This window comes from Pinus tabuliformis, chromosome J (genome assembly GCF_031772625.1).
Source record: "Pinus tabuliformis cultivar Carrire ecotype Pingquan chromosome J, CPIR1, whole genome shotgun sequence".
Classification (NCBI taxonomy): Eukaryota; Viridiplantae; Streptophyta; class Pinopsida; order Pinales; family Pinaceae; genus Pinus; species Pinus tabuliformis.
The window spans coordinates 207,154,158-207,172,203 of NC_142295.1; positions in this window are offsets into that span (position 1 = coordinate 207,154,158).

Consider the following 18,046-nt stretch of genomic DNA (forward strand, 5'->3'; position numbering starts at 1 on the left):
ACATGATGTTGATTGGACTGGATATGTTGGGTGAGATGGAGAAAGAGATGCAGGTTATTAGAAGGAAGTTAGAGGCAACATAGAATAGGTATAAGAGTTATGAAGATAAACATAGAGCATTCAAGGAGTTTTGGGTTGGGAAGCATGTGTATTTGCGCATCAAGCCCAAGAGGAGCTCCATGAGGATTGGGCCATGTGCTAAGCTGACACCTCGTTATTGTGGGCCTTTTGAGATTCTTTAGAGGATTGGACCAGTGGCCTACCGACTTGCACTGTCGCCAACAATGAAAGTCCATGATGTTTTCCATGTTTCATTACTTAAGAGATATGTAGAGGATGCTGATCATGTGATTGATTGGGCTATATTATAGGTGGAACTAAAGGGAGAGTTACAGCCATAGCCACAGTGCATTTTGTAGTGGAAATAACTCATGCTTCAGAACCAACAATAGAGCAGGTTAAAGTGTAGTGGAAGCACTTTGGGCTCGATGAGGCTACATGGGGGATGGTTGATCATATGTGGGATTTGTATCCTTCCTTATTTGCTAGTTGGGAAAATGTGTTTGGGTTATGTGTTTTGGTTTATATATATGCATACGTGTATTGTAAATATTGCAATGATTTGTGTTATAAAACTTCAATAAGCAGTATGTTATAAATACTTCATTGGGTTGTGTTATAAATCTCCAATATGCAGTATCGTGGTTATGTTTTCAGTAGTTTGGTATATTGTCAATATTGCATCGAGTTGTGTTTATAAAGCTACATAAGCAATATGTTTTATTGGTCATAAGTGTCATAGAACACTGAGGACAATGTTCCCCCAAGGGAGGGGTTTGTAACAACCCTTAGTTGATTTTCCATGTAAATAAAATAAAACTAAGGTCATGGGAGATGTATTCGAAGCTGAATGGTGGGAAAACATTATAGTGTGCGTCACTTGTGGTTTTTTAATGGCTATGGAAATTGGCAAAGGCAAAGAGGCCATAAATGACAAATAATTTTTGGGTGTGTGTTATATTCTTCCCATGACTAGCCCTAGTAGTGAAGCTAGGGGGTTAGAGGGGGGTTTTCGCACATGGTTTTGGGCATGATGGTTTTCTACCCATGGTATTTTGTAGATCTGGTCAAGGGAACCTGCAGTTATGTTCTAATACAAGGTTAATGGATTGGGGTTTATGGATGCTTCAACATGTATATATATGCATTGTAACATTGAAATGAATATAACTATACCTGTTTTATGTTTTATGCTCTCACCATTGTTTTTTTTTTTTTTCGTTTTTAGAATTCGTATGCGGGTAATTTCTGTATGGGGTTAAAACCTACAATAATTAAGGAAGCAAAGGAAAATAGGAGAAAAGGAAGATGAAGAGACACAAATATGCATGCAAGGGAAATTACAGAGAAAATGAAGGAAAAGGAAAGCAAGAGTCTAGACATCAATGATAAAAAGGCACCAGAGAAATAATTCACATTTTTTTGTTAGTTTAGTTTTGGTTCTCTCCTTCCACACTCTCATACACTCTTACACACTTAGAGCATTCTTTGAGCATCCTAACATTCACTTGGACTTGGAGAAAGAAAGCAAAGGGAAAGCAAGGAATTGGTGGGCAACGAAAAAAATTAAATAAAATAAATAAATAAATTGGATCAGTAGCTACAGGAGGAGTACATTGCAGGTAACAAGTTGCATGTATGATTTCCTTGCTAAGATTTGGATGCATGATACATGCATGTGGTTCTCTGGTTATTTGTTGTCATTAACATGGATATTTTCCTGGATTAACATTGGTTTCATCCTTGCCTTGCCGTTTCCTGGATAGCCATGATGTAATGGGTTCTTTATCTAGATTTTTGATTGGTTCTCAAGTTCCCCAGTGGTTGTGGCTTGGGATAGAATCTATAGAGCCCTGGGACAACTTGGGTTCCCTGGAGGTTGTGGGTTCATATGGGGAAATATTAGGATCCGTGTAACAACTTCAATTACTTGGAGGTTGTGGGTTGAGATAAGAGTCCCTGGAGCCCTAGACAAGTTGGAAAGAGATCAATCTGGTTTGGTATCAGTGATTTTTGGATTGTTTAGGTGAAATCATTGTGGTTGAGGTGGTTTGGCATCTGGAAGTCTTGGTTGGTTCTATTTTGGTTTAACCCATATGATCCCACTTTCATGCTTGGAATATAGCGTAGGGGTGATTGGATGAAAGAGAGAATTTGGTTCAGCCAATCTATGGCCAGGTGGGACGTGGAAGTCCCTCACTTAGTTAGATTTTGCATATGTTAATATGAAATATTTTCCTGTTGTGACCTATGAGCAATTATATTGATCATTTTGTTGATTTTATTCTAGTTATACGCTGGTTATATGCTTGGTTCGATGATGTGCTCTTACTATGGACCTTGTTCATGATTTGATGAGTTATTGAATGATTGATGAATGCATGGGCTAACAAGTGTCATTGTAGCTAGTTTGAGAGGGATTTAAGCCTTATTTATGATTCTTTGATGTAATTAAGACGATCATGATTAAATATGCATTCATCACCTGTAGCTTCTATGTTTATCACATGTTTGACGACATGTTTACTATGAGACTAGCATGTTTTGAGCAAGACCTATCTTGATTTTTTATTGCACAAACTTGTTATCATTAGTAATTTCATTATGGAAGGTTCTGGGTTCTTTTGGACAGTGGCTTGAAGGCTAGCCCTGAAAAAGTGGCACAGATCTCGCCACTGCATGCACAAAACTTGAGAAATTTGGTTATAACTGCATGCAAGAAGGCTTATGGGTGTTGTTGGAGCCTCATAATTGCATGCACAATGTGTTATGATTGTGGTTGGGGTGTCAAGCTTGTTAAAACGAATTCCAACTCAGGGATTGATCACCAAATGTGGTTGTCAAGCTGCTAAGTGATCTAGTGTCCTTGAGGGGTGGTAGTATGTGTTCCTGTTGCAGGCCCCACTTCCATAACTAGAACTTGGAGGTCGGGTCATGTTATAGTAGCACTCAACTCATAAACACCTTGGAGATCTTTTAAACGCTCATGTTTACCCTATTTTTTGGTACCCTTAAGAATTGTTACATGAATATTTTCTTTTAGAAAAATAGATGATTTATTCTTGGGGAGAAACCACATATTCATACTTTAAATGATATATTTATTTTCAAAGTTAAAATATTTTATTATAAAAATTACAATAAATATCATATATATTTGCTTATATCTCAATTTTTATGGTTTTATATCCATTCAAATTTATATTTGAGAATTAAATATGATTATGTTTGTTTTCAATTACTTTATTATAATAAAATTGTCATTACAACTCTATATGTTATGTTATATCATTAATTATTATTTTATAAGTTTAGGTTAACTTATCAACATTTTTTTAACTAAAGCAATAAATTGTATTATAAAAATTTGTGGTTGGCTAATAGAAAGTGTTAGATTTTCATGCACCTAAAACCCAATATTCTGTTCCCAACAATTAATCACTGAATGAATACACGACCATATTCCTAACACATAAAATATTTAGCAGAAGAAAAAACTCAATCCAAATCACATACACATAAACAAATTTCTTCCCAATCAATAGTTCTTCATTAATAAATTAATTAGGAAACTTACTTGGGCTCTCATACCAGGGATAATGACCCATTTGAGCAAACACAAAACTAATCACTAGCTTCACTACAACCTCTCGGACCCAACACGCACCCACTGAGAATCCTCTCTCAATCTTGTGTTGTTATTGTGTCACATCTCCTCACCTTAGCCTTACCTTTATAACTTTACATTGATTCAAAACCCTAATCATAACCCTAACCATAATATTAAGGTGACAGACGGTTGAGATTAGCTCTTGCCTCACTTTAGTCGATGACTAAGATTAAAGCTTAACACTAAAGTAATAATTTACTTTATCTAAGTTTTATTTTAGCTCAATAACCCAACATATAATTATGTGTTTTTCCTAAGTTTAACCTAGGCTAAGTTACATCATTAAATAATCTAGGGTGATATGTGGGCAACTTTTGCACGCTTGGAGCCAGAGAAGGACTAGGTCATTTTCTCCACTTTACTTGTAGCTAACTTAAATAAAGGAATTATGTTCTATTTCTGATATTAAATGTGTTTATGCATCTATTTATATTGTAATTCGTTTATGAATCTTACATTGATGCGTAATTGTTCATTCATTTATATGATTTAAAGTTAATATCATGAACATGCTTTATGTTTCTACTTTTGTATATGTTTCATTTGAATAATTTTCATCTTTCGAAGATCAAGAGAAGTTGAGGGTTTGCACCCTGCGGGATCTACTCAAACATAGGACTCTCGGGTAAGGACACTTTCACAGTTCAATAGAATAAGCATTTAGGTTGATTGCTTGAGCATTTCTTGTTGTGGTTTGCCCCCCGCTCTGTTGGGGTTCTCAACCCAAGACCCTAGGGTGGTCTCACTAGCAACACTGCCCGAGCTACAAACTTTAACACTCCCTCTTAGTAAGTGAGGTACTTCTGGAAGAACCTCCTCCTTTTGGACCTGTCTCCAAGACCACTGCAATATCTGTAGTTGCTCCATCTGATAATGATGTTGAGAAACCAAGTGTGTTAAAGATTAACACTCTAATTTCTCTTCTTGATAGTTACTTGTGAATATTATATGTCTTCTTTATTTCTTCTTATATCTTCTTCATCAAGCAATTATACAAATGTTCAATCTTTCAAGAATATAGACATCACAAAGAGACAAGAGACGCCAAAATTAGGCTACTAGCCAGGGAAAAACCCATAAGGGGAAAACCCAACAATCCTTCTCTTATATAATCATATCAAAGTGAGATATCCAAGACCAAGACCAAACTACCACCAAGAGACCAAGTCCAAACCCTCCTCCAAGTCACCTCTAATGTTAAAGTCAATGTTGTTCAAACTTGTTCCAAACTAGTCAAACTTAAGAATTTCAGACCTGCAACTAGAGACGAATTTTGTCTTGCAAGCACTTCAGAAATTCAGTCTCTTTCATAGATTTTTCATTCCACACATGCGACCTTCTTTAAAGTCAAACTTCAGTCAAATGAGGGAATATTCTTATTTGTTTCTTCATCCTCTTCTCACTCCTTTGACTTGTCTTTCTCCTCTTCTTCGCTAGGTTTAGATGTGTTACTTGTTGTATTTTTTATAAGCTCCCAAATAAGTCAAACTTGTCCTTTATATATAACTATCCAAGAGGGCCGAATATGTTTTTATTTGAGGTCTAGGCAGACTTTTCCAAGGAGGGTCGACTTGGTCATCTTATGGACTTTTCGACTCAACATAAAAAAATAAAAATAAAAATCTTTTCAAATGTCCAAATGGGACATAACTTAAATACATTTTCTTTTGAATCATAATAAATTATTTTTCACTCTCTTTGACTCTTTAAGCATGAAGAACATGCTTTGACAAAATATAATGAATATAAATATAACAAATACATCAATGATAAATTTACATTATGAAGACCGACTCTAGTTACAACTTCAACAACTTAAGCATGTCCTGCTACTTGATCTAATACCTAAGCTAAGAAACTATCACATCCAACCATCCCACTCCTAAGCATCTAACAATGTCATATCATCCCAACTAAGTCTCCCGACAATACTTGAAGAATCACTACGTTCTTGTATCTAATATCCCCTCAGATATACCCACATATTGTCCCAACAACCTATATGACTGCTCCTGTTTGATGCCCAACACTGCAACTGCATACAAGGTTGCTTCCTCTAAATATAGAAGCACCTGTCCATCTTGAAAAAAACTCTATATCCATCATCCTCCAAGGCTGACACTAAGAGCATGTGTACCATCAACCTTGGAACAAACAACATCCCTGTCACCTTTAGAAATCATCATGAATCTAGTTGGAATCTAACACATCCAACCTCCTTCACTGCATACATGGTACTAGTCCCACTAAACACACTACAGTCTGAGCTTGCGTATGAAATACTATAAAATATTGACCTCATCGCTGTCATGTGGTTGGGATCTCTATTTTTCACTAGCCATAACCCATTGTCCTCGTACACATTAGTACTACTGTCAGAAACAGAGGCAACTAGAGAAAATTCCTTCTCAAATTTCTTCGTAAAGTCATCAATCTCAATTGATGTTGATGAACCCACCTTATCCTCCTCCTCCTCCTTCTTGTATGGACATTGGATTTGATAATGACCAGCCTTCTGACATGCAAAGCACTTCACTTTGCTTACATCCTTAAATGGAAGTAGATCCCCCACTTCCCTTTACTTTACCTTTGCCCTTTACAACAAGAGAAAAATTATCCTCGTCATCTTTTCCATCACGTTGGCCTATAATTTAAGAACATCTCCTTGTCTCTTCCTATTCAAAGTCGTCTTACGATCTATCCCAACTGGAAAGATTTTCCCATGCGACGATCCCATCCATAAAGGCATCCCATTTAAGAGGAAAGCCACTCAAGGATGATCTGACCAATTCTTCATTATTAATAGTTTCCCCCACTTCTACCAATTCATCTCTAATACGAGTGATCCTGGTTATGTATGATGCAATCATGTTAGTTTCATACATCTTGGTGTTTCTCAATTTCTCCTTCAACACCATCTTCCTGTTTTGATTTGTAATATGTTACAACTTGGTTAAAGATGCCCACATCTCATAGGCATACTTATTCTTCATCACATTAGGTAGAACATGGTCTCTAATGGAGTTCAAGATTATTCTCTTGGCCTTCACGTTCATATTAATAAACTCATCCAATTGAGTAGGATTTGTGGGAATTTGGATGACCTTCTCCATGATGTTCGACAACTCCTGCTCCTCAAATAGAAAAATAATATTATCCTTCCATGGGCTAAAATTTCCTGTCCCATCCAACCAATCCTCATAACATAGCACAACAGTCATCCTGTCAAACTGACTATCAATTAACTTTTCACCTCCTACACACTTCCCAGGCCCATTGCTCGAGCCTACTGCCAACTACTTGAAATTGCTACCAAACACCCCTGTCAAACTATCTCTATGCAATCCTTGTTTCCTTACACTACATACTGATCTTAACCAATATCCTCCTAGTAGTTGGACCGAGGCTACAACGGTCTATGCTCTATAATGCCCTTGGTAGCACGAATTGCAATCTTTGCATGACCAATCTCCTTCCCAACATTTACACGACCACACTTTTCCCTCAAAGATTGTGACCACCACAACCATCATCTTTCCGTTATGCGAATGGTTGACCTAAGTGGTACATATCTACTTGCATGCAGGGCTTCTTTGTCATGGTTGTTGTTATGTTATCCTTGTCGACTAACGCTGTGAATTTTTTGTGTCCATGTTAGTCGACTTCTACTCACAACGGCTAGGTGGTGTGGACTGGTGGTTGTTGGCCACCACAACTCCACCTTGCCTTCCTCCTTTTAGGGTTGGGTAGGCTACTCCAACGTCTAATTCTCTATCGGCTGGGACTATTTGGCACCACTACAACACAACTAAAACCCTCCTTTATGTTGTTTTGTTGGTCGATTGTAGCCTTTACCCATCAACTCCGCCCACGTCACAATGTTGGCCCTATGATGTTGCTTTTTATTCATTCGTCCTTACTACCCTACCAACAATCTACCAATTATCATTGTCATGGATCCCTTTCACTCGACCCCTGGTCCCCATCTTGTTCATTGTCGAAAGTGACTCCTACAAAAAATCACGATATTGTCTTTGTTTGTCAGCTTAAGTCCTCGGGGCTCTTTCGGACGCCTCTGCAAATTTATTGTGCTGCTAGTGGTGCTCAACTTCGACGACTGGTCACTGTCCCTCATGCTAGTGTGATGTTGTTGTTGTTGGTTGGCTAGTTGTTGGATGCCTGGTGATGACTGCCCCCTAAAGCAACTGCCATAATTGGCCGCTCGACCGAAAGTTGGTTGGCCTGACTGTCGGCCACCACACAACACCTTCACACATTTTTATTTTATTTTTACTTTTTTTTTGTAATAGGATTTTTGTTTTACATTTTATTTTCTTTGCTAAAAAAAAATTCCCATTAAAAAAAACAAAATCTTCTCAGCCCCTTTAAAAAAAATTCTCTCCACCTCAACAAAAAAGTCTAGTTCGTATGATACTGGCTAACCTGAATTTGGTGATCTGACACAGACCTGACACCTATAATTCTGAGATCGATTTAGAGTTCGTGCTATGATATCATGTTATATTTTCCCAAACCCCAAACCTGATATTTAGTTCCCAACAATTAATCACTAATTGAATACAGGACCAGATTCATAACACATAAAATATTTAGCGGAAAGCAAAAACTTGATCTGAATCAGATACACATAAACATATTTATGCCCAATCAACAATTCTTCATTAGTAAATTAATCATGAAACTTACTTGGGATCCCATACTAGGGATAATGGCCTGATTGAGAAAATATAAAACTGATCACTAGCCTCACTGCAATCTCTTGGACCCAACACATGCTCACTGAGAAGCCTCTCTCAGTACTGTGCTACTATTGTGTCCCATCTCCTCACCTTAACCTTACCCATATAACTTTACATTGAGCCAAAACCCTAATCCTAATCCCAAAGTCATGGACAACCTAGATTAGATCTTGTCTCACTTGATATTTACAGCTAAGATTAAAGCTTAATCACTAAAGTAAATAATTTACTTTATCTAAGTTTTATTTTAGCTCAATAAGACAATAAATAATTATGTGCTTTTTCTTAAGTTTAACTTAGGCTAAGTTACATCAACAAATAATCTAAGGTGATAAGTGGGTGACTTTTTGCACACCTAGACACACGGCTTGTGTAGAAATACCTTCCTGAGCTATAAACTTCAACAACAAGTACATCAAATACAATTATGTAAATTTTTGGCTAATTGATATAAGACACGGATAATAACTTTTACCCAACAATAAATTTCTTCCTGCCAACTATAACTTATGACTAAAGTAAAATTGTGAGAATGATTTCAGAAAAATCACATAGAGAATCATTTGTCGACGCGTTTCGAACCAACTAGTGTGGTTCATCGTCAGGACAAGTTGAGGAACGCGTCGATAAATGATTCTCTATGTGATTTTGCTGAAATCATTCTCACAATCAAAGTATGGATCACAGAAGTCTAAACTCTTTAATAAAGTAAAATTCTGGAAAGTGAACACTTTCTAGTATACTCCCAAAACTTTAAAAACCTTATACTCCATACAATTCACTTTTTATAAGAGAGGATCAAATGGTACTGGGAATTATTCCATATCTGCTTCTCAACATAGTTTCTGGCAAGCAAGACGATTTTTGCAAGGGATGTTGACATGTGGCACAAACCAATTACAATGCAATATGTTTGAAATAAAAGAAAAATATCATGAGTGAAGGTTATGGGATGGGAAAAAAGTGCCTTGTCCATTAATAATTATTTCTCCAAGTGTTAACAAGGTTTATTTATTGGCCATGACATCTGAATCTTAATTATTAGACTAGATAATATGAAAGCATTTTGAACAGGAAAAATTGGCTCACAAACTTCTAATTCTCTTTATCACATGGCATAGTTTGTTGTCCCATGGAAGATAATTAGCAACAATATATTGCATGATCAACTGAGATTCTCCCAACACCAATAAGGACATTATATCGACTCTTTGCTAAAGAAAGTCTCTATAGGAGAGCATAGATTATTAGACAGTGAACCTAGACCCTAATCATAGTCCAATTCTTTGTCTCTTTTAGGCCAAAAGATCCCCTTTCGCTAGACTTGCCACCCCTTCAAAATTTGAAGAATGACTTTCGGGTGGGATTTGATCATGCAACCACACATTCAACCACTACCTCAAGGTGCCCCCATAGTTTCAAGGTTAGGCTCTCTTTGGAATTGAATCTTACCCAACGGTGAAAAACTCCATGCTTTCCACCAATGGATCCAACTCATTGGGCATGTTAACTTATCAACTTTATTCAAGGATAATCATATATTTGAAATGATTTGTTAGTAATTTGTAACAGAGTGAAATTTCACTTGTATCAAATGCCTTTAAATCTTGAGGTTTTTTTTTTTTTTTTTATGTGTTTCATGGACCCCGAAGATCGATGATCGCTACATCCATGGAATATTTGTACCAGGTAGATCCAACTAAAGGGATAACTTGTTTTCAGCTCAACCACGGAGCCTGACCTTGAGAGTGTTGAGAGAATTGAACCCGTGACCTCTCAATAACAAAGGTTCTTTAATGACGAGGACTCAACAAATTGAGCTAACCCTCGGGGCTAGCCTTTAAATCTCGAGTTATTAATATATTTATTTACATTTGAAAAAGATAAATTTTAATTAATTATTATTTTTTAAATATTTTTAAAAATTAATATTGATGTTGGCTCCTCAATCCCTCATAAATATGGTGGTCCAATATTTGGATTTGTCTAACCTATCCCCAAGTGTCAGATCCTTTAAAATACCATGCAATCAATATTGTGGATCAACTTCATCTCTTTAGCGCCCTTGAGTGTTTCCCTTTTCTCTTTTCCACAACCACAAACAATGCACAATCATGCACAAACCCTGAGATATCTATAGCCCCTCAGAACAAAGGCTTAATTCAAAACCGACATAAGATCATGGGCTTAGAACCGCAAGATTAAGTTTAAGGGTGCTAAGCCTTTCACGCTTTGTTTGTCAATGTTTCCACGTTATAGGCAAATTGTGCTCAAACATCAAAGTTTAATTCTCAACACTTACCTCATTTTCAATTTGATGTGACCAAGGCTAGTGACCAATGCCTACTCAAAACCATACTTGTATCTAGGGTATAAAAAAATCCGAAAGGCCTTAACGTTACCAATGGTCAAGTTGCTCCGATATGGATATCCACCTAACACTGCTCTCTAATTTAGATGGATCCACATGATCCGATGATATAACACTGAGTCAAGGCTAGATATTCTTTGAAGGCTAGATGTAACTTGCCCCTTCGCGTATCCAAATAACTCTTCCAATGGATATAACTTTGGGTATACTCTGATCTAATCATTTGGAGATTTAGATTGATTTGGGATACAACACTTCATCATGGTTTGATGTCTTATGGGGATCAACTGTGGTTCGAGGATTCGATGATCTGACTACTTTAGATGACTTTACGCTCGAGCAACTGTTGGATGCCCACAATCGAGATGAGGTTGTATCCAGAATCCTAACTTGACGAGCATTTGTTGATAGGAAATTATTTGTCACAAGTCTCTGTTAGTCGACTGAACATCGCAAATTTTGCAGAGTTTTCATTCGATACATGAAATCTTGACTTCAAAGAACTCTGCCCAACGTCTGAACTCTGAATTGGCTCTAGTCTAGAACCTCAACTGGTTAAGCCCCCACTGTGTTTATCTACTTTCTAGGATTTTGCAGAACCCCACATTTTGTAACAAAATTCTCTTAATCAAATGAACTAAAGAGAAATCGATCTAGTCTAATACTTGACAATTTCTCAAACTCAATGGACACAAAAAACATCATTCAACCTGAGATACACCATGATCAACTGAGAATTGATATAAAATAACCAATTGCTCCATCACAAAATATAGATATCCATTAAAATTAGCCACATATAATATTTCTATACATTTGGAACGATATACATTATTTGGCCCATTATTGCCTCTCAGCTACCCAGCCTTCTTGGATTACTTAATCCACTCTACCTCTCTATTTATTGTCTCCTATTCTTTTATTCTTCTGTATCAATTATATATAATAAAGATGATTTGCTAAGATCTACTAAAAGTGAATCAAATCATCCATGAAATGAAAATATCTAATCTAAGGTTAAATATTCTAACACCCTCAACCACTCTCCTCAAATAATATATTACATGTCCATGACGAATTAATCCTCTATTTATCTAATTAATACATATTTTATTTAGGAAACCAAATTCCTACTTTTAATTACATTAAATTAAAGGAATCCACTCCCTTTAATAAATGTGATAAGACCTCTTAAGTCTTGTTAAAAAATACTCTTGCATTAAATATTGTTTTAACATAATTATAATATTAAAAAGTTAATTCCCTTATACTCATTGTTAAAGTTATTCTAATAAAATTATATATTTCTTTTATTTTATTTTTATTTATTTTTTATATAAATTAACAAATAGCGTAATTTAAACTTTAAAATATTATATTAAGTTATTTACTAAAAATTATTTTTTTAGCAATAAATATTTATCTTATTAATATTTTTTTAAATGAACATTGATGCGATAATATTGTTTTTATACTTTCTTATTATCCATGCCGCGAGGCTAGTATAATGCAATGGGCAAATGGTTAACTTTGTATTAATTCAATCAAACATGTAATATATTTTTTAACATACTAAAGTGTAACTTTATCAAGTCATTTTTCTATTTTCTGCAAATTATTTTATTCACATTAAGTCATTTGCTATCAATTTGCACATTTAATTGGCCAATGCCTTGATTAACGAAGCCAAAAGTACAAGAGTTGCATCACCACTGTGGTCTTGAGTTGATAGTAGGGTACGAGGGTTATTGTTTCAGTACTTCATGAATTCTCTAGTTAGATAAAATATTTGTTTTGATTGGTAGATGTTTAATTCTTTCGTTGCATAACTAGGACCAAACTCCACAATTGATAAGAACATATTCTTAATTCATACAGAGAATGGAACCAGAACATTTATGTCAGATACAATCTTTGAGATTCACATGCATTTGGTGTTCTCTAACTTTTCTAAGATCCAGAGAAAATGTATTCATAGCATTAAATCCGTGTATGATATACTGTCATGGTCCTCTTCCACAAATGACAGCGACATGTAGTATGAAAATGAGAAAAGGTCATTTTAACTCGACATATATGATTAGTGGAGGGTCAATTAAAAAGTCATTTTCGCTTTCAAATGATTTCAATCAACACTCAAACTACGATTACGTTAAAAAACACAAAAATATTCACATTAATGATTAAGATTCGTTTAGAAAACATGAGATATTTACATCAGTTCTAACGATGGGAAAAAGACCTGACATGGAAACTAAAATTATGAAAAATAAATGGAAGACAAAGACAATATATGAACAAAACATTGTTTCATAGCATTTATTTCTATCCCATCTTTTTAAATTACAATTAATTGTATGTTGTTGAATTTAGGTTTTTGTGATCCATATTGAGTTTATAAAGAAGAGTTTTTGGAGAAAATCACATAGTAATTCATTTGTCAACACGTTTTGAACCAACAAGTGTGGTTCATCGTCAGGACAAGTTGAAGAACCAGATCATGGCTGCATGTTAAATAGAGAGAGCAGATCATTCAATGGCTATATTTGACTAGGAAATGATTACATTGGACCAGGTAACTGGACTGGACCAAGAGAAAGGGATAGGGAAAATTAATTAGTTAATTAATTAATAAGTTATTTTGTAACCGTTCATCAATGACTAGACCTTATATTATTATTATTATATGAAATAATAAGAGAAATTAATAAATTTTTATTAAATGGATACCTAATTAGTTAGATAAATATTTGACTTGATACTAAATTTAAGGATTAATATAGTTGTTTCCAATCACTTTGTTAACTCCCTTATTAATTCAAATTTATTTATATTCTTAAGGTATAACGGGTTAATTAGTTTCTATAAAGTTAATTCCATAATAAAAACTTATATTATTATAAAAAATTTTATTAAACAGATAACCTAATATATGACTAAAATTCTATATGGAATCTAACTATATTAAATATGTAGCCAAAAACCACTTGGAAAATAAATTAAAGTTATTAAAGAATTAGGAGAAAATATAGTTGTTTCCAATTAGTTTGTTAATTTCATTATCAATTTCATTTATTCATATTTAAAGGAAAAACGAGATAATTCGTTTCTATGTTTATAATACCTTCATCCTTGTTTAGGTTATATATATATATATATACATACATTATGGTAATAATTTGAGGCGTAAAAGTTTTTAGTACCTATCAAAACATCTTATTACTAATATTAGTCTAGAAGAAATGAAAGTGAACAACAATAATAAACTAAAATACTGAATAAAAAATCAAAGAGCAGAGAGGGAATAAAAGGGAAAACAAACGACCAGAAGACGAGGGGGAAAAACAGAGAAGACCACACTAAGAAGAGCAACAAAAAGGGGAGAGGGTGGCGGGCGCCGCTAGGATGAAAGGGCAGGGATCCAACAAATGCTAATTTTCCAGCCGTCATCTCTATTGAGATTGCTTGGCCTTTTTTCCAATTTCTAAGGCCTCCCTAAACTTTCGGTGATGAAAAGGTGCAATCTTGGCAATAACACTAGCCTCCTCAATACATATGTGATGCTTAGGCTTTTCCGCATGTTATGTCAGGGTGGAAGACCAGGTCCTCCCATATTTTATGTCTGCCGAGTGCTCATGAATCCTTTGATTAATAGAGTGCCTAGTCTCACCAACATAGGTGGTCCCACAGGAACAAGTAATAACATAGAAACCTTTCATGTCCTTAGGGTCAACAGGGTCTTTTACCGATCTGAGGGAGCTACAGATGGTGTTAAGGGATCTAAAGGTTGAGGGAACATTATGCTTCCTAAGGATTCTCACAATCTTATCAGTGGTCCCCTAGATGAAAGGGAGATGAACCCTTGAGACTCAATTTTTAGGGTCTTTCTTAACCTTGGGACCTTTGCTGGCTTTAAGGAAAGCTTTCAGACCCTGGTGCCTACTATAACCATTTTTAACAAAAATGTTAAGGAGATGGGATTTCTCTCTATCAATATTATTTTCATCAGATATTCTTAGCGCACGAGTCGCTAGTGTGTTGAGAACACCCAAATTTTGAGCAGGGAAATGATGGGAGCTGGCATGAAGTACAGGCGCTGGCATGAGTTAACAAACTGATTATAAACAACTATATTAATCCTTAAATTTAGTATTAAGTCAAATATTTATCTAACTAATTAGGTATCCATTTAATAAAAAATTATTAATTCCTCTTATTATCTCATATAATAATAATAATATAAGGTCTAGTCATTGATGAACAATTACAAAAATAACTTATTAATTAATTAACTAATTAATTTTCCCTGTCCCTTTCTCTTGGTCCATTCCAATTACCCAGTCCAATATAGCCGTTTCCTGGTCAAATATAGCCGGTGAATGATCTGCTCTCTCTATTTAACCTACAACCATGATCTAGTTCTTCAACTTGTCATGACGATGAACCACACTTGTTGGTTCGAAACACGTCAACAAATAAATTATGATGTGATTTTATCTGAAAACTCTTCTCTATAGGCTTTAATTTTTCTAGGGTCTACCTTAACACCTTCATGAGATACAATATGACCCAGATATTCCACCTCTTGTACTCCAAAGAAACATTTGGAGCTTTTTGCATATAATTGTTTCTCCTCCAATAGTTTGAGCACCCTATCAACATGTTGAACATGATCCTTCCTAGAATTGTTGTAGATTAGTATATCATAAAAAAATACTAACACAAATTTTCTAAGGAAGGGTTTGAAAATGGAATTCATCAAACCTTGAAATGTAAAAGGTGCATTGGTAAGGCCAAAAGGCATGAGAAAAAATTCATAATGATCCTCATGAGTTCTAAATGTTGTTTTCGGAATGTCTTCAATCTTCATTATGATTTGATGATATCATGAACAAATATCCAACTTGGTGAAGTAAATTAATCCATGCAATTCATCCAATAATTCATCAATGACAGGAATGGGAAATTTATCTTTAATAGTGAGCTTGTTGATCTCCCTATAATCCGGACACATGCGCCATGATCCATCCTTCTTGTGCACCAATACTACTAGAGTCGAGAAAGAACTTTGACTAGGTTGAATTATACTAGCCTCTAGCATTTCAACAACCATACGTTCAATTTCACTCTTTTGAGCATAGGGATATCTGTAAGGCCTAATGTTTGGAGGAACACTTCCTGGAATCAAATGAATAGCATGATCATGATCACGAATAGGTGGGAGGCCTTTGGGAGTCTCAAATACCTTGGAATGATTGTCCAAGACTTTTTGGAGATCTGGACAAATGGATGATTTCGATGTGGGAACCTCTAGCGAACATAATTTTGCAATTACGCCTTGTTGTTCCTTCTTTAGAAGCTTTGTAGAAGCTTTGTCATTCAATTAGAGCTGATTATCTTTCCCGGTTTCCCTGCGATACCCCTTAATTCAAATTTCTTTCCTTTCGAACAAAATTTCATGAAAATTTCTTGAACATTAAAAGCTATTGTACCCAAGGATTGTAGCCATTGGACTCCTAGTACAACATCAACACCACCCATTGGAATGGAAAGAATTGGGCTATTCAATACATATTATCCCATGGATAGCTTGATATTATGGAACTTTCCAGAGCAATTTATGGTTCCTCCACTTGCAACCATCACTTGAAACTCTGGTGATGGATATAGGAAGCAATTCAATTCCTTGGCTACCTTACAACGAATAAAATTACGGGTACTCCCCGAATCAATTAACACTACTACCTTTTTCTTCTTGATATGTCCTTCTATCTTGATAGTTTGAGGAGTGGTAATTCCAGCCAATGCATTACAAGATATAGTTGGATTCATTTCTTCTTTCTCTAGGGTTTGTTATCATCTTCTTTTGATGTTTCTTGTTCCTTTTCTTCCCCCTCTTCACAATCTATGTAAAATAATTTATTCTCAACACACTTATGACCTTTAGTGTATTTTCTATCACAAAAGTAACAAAGCGCTTTTGCTCTTTTTTCTTCCAATTGTTGTGGTGTCAACCTTGTAGGTTGTGGAAGCATATGGGCAACAACACTTCCATCTTTATTGTTGTGAGTGGTAGGCTTCCTAGTTGCCATAATTTTGCTTTCCATTTTTCTTGCCAACCTAAATGCCTTCTCTAATGAATTAGGTTCCCAAAGGCGAACTTCATGTTGGATGTTATCCTTTGAAGGCCTTATGAACACATCAATCTTATGTTGAAAAGTGTGCAACAAGAAATGATTGTTGAGAATGCAACAAGATGATGGAGCTTAGTGGAAAGGAGTCGCCTTCACTAAGTGGGCCCGCAAGCAAATTATGGTGCAAGTTCTATTTTTGATCCCAGCAGGGATGATCACAGTGTGGGTGATCACAGTATGAGTGATCACAGTGTGGGTGACCACAGTGTGGGTGACCACAGTGTGAGTGATCATAGTGTGAGTGATCAAAGTCTATTTTTAGACTGGCTGTCAAAAATAGAAAAGTCAAATATTATTGTCTCATAATAATATTTGGACTATAAACTTGATCTTATTCTCTTGGAGCACTTCAGGATGAGCTACGGATGTGGTACATGCAGATCCCAGAGGGAAATACATGGTTTCCTATGGGATGACTAATATTTTCATGCAGGACTTCAGTTAGAACTCAAGTGAGTTGAGTTTAGTGGACTGGAGGTGCAGTTGATGGAGTTGTGTTCAGTTTAGCTTTGTTAAACTGGTTGTATTTAGTCTAACTGGCAAATAGACTAGAGATGAGTTGGGTGAATTAGTTATTAATTAATTCACAAGTTATTAACTCATAATGCAACTATAGAATACATCAGTTAACTCAGTTGCATGTCAGTGCATGTTCAGTTTAGCAGGGACAGGTGTTAGAGGATCAGATTGCTATTAGTTGTGACTATAGCTGTGCATGATGATTTGCACAATCAGAGGGATTGAGTATGCCAATGAATTGGCCAATATCAAGAATTGTAGCCTGTGCTCACGTCCAACAGAGTGTGAGTGATTATTTGCAGGTCAAATACGAGTTTGGTAAGCCATTCTCATCAATTCTTGAGCAGGTATTGAGCTGTGGAGGCAGGCAAGCAGCGGGGGAGATTTGGAGATCAAATCTGAGCTGTATTGTGTGTAACAGGTGGAGCTGGTACTGGATTTCTTGTGATAAGCATTGTACTTTGTAATGTTA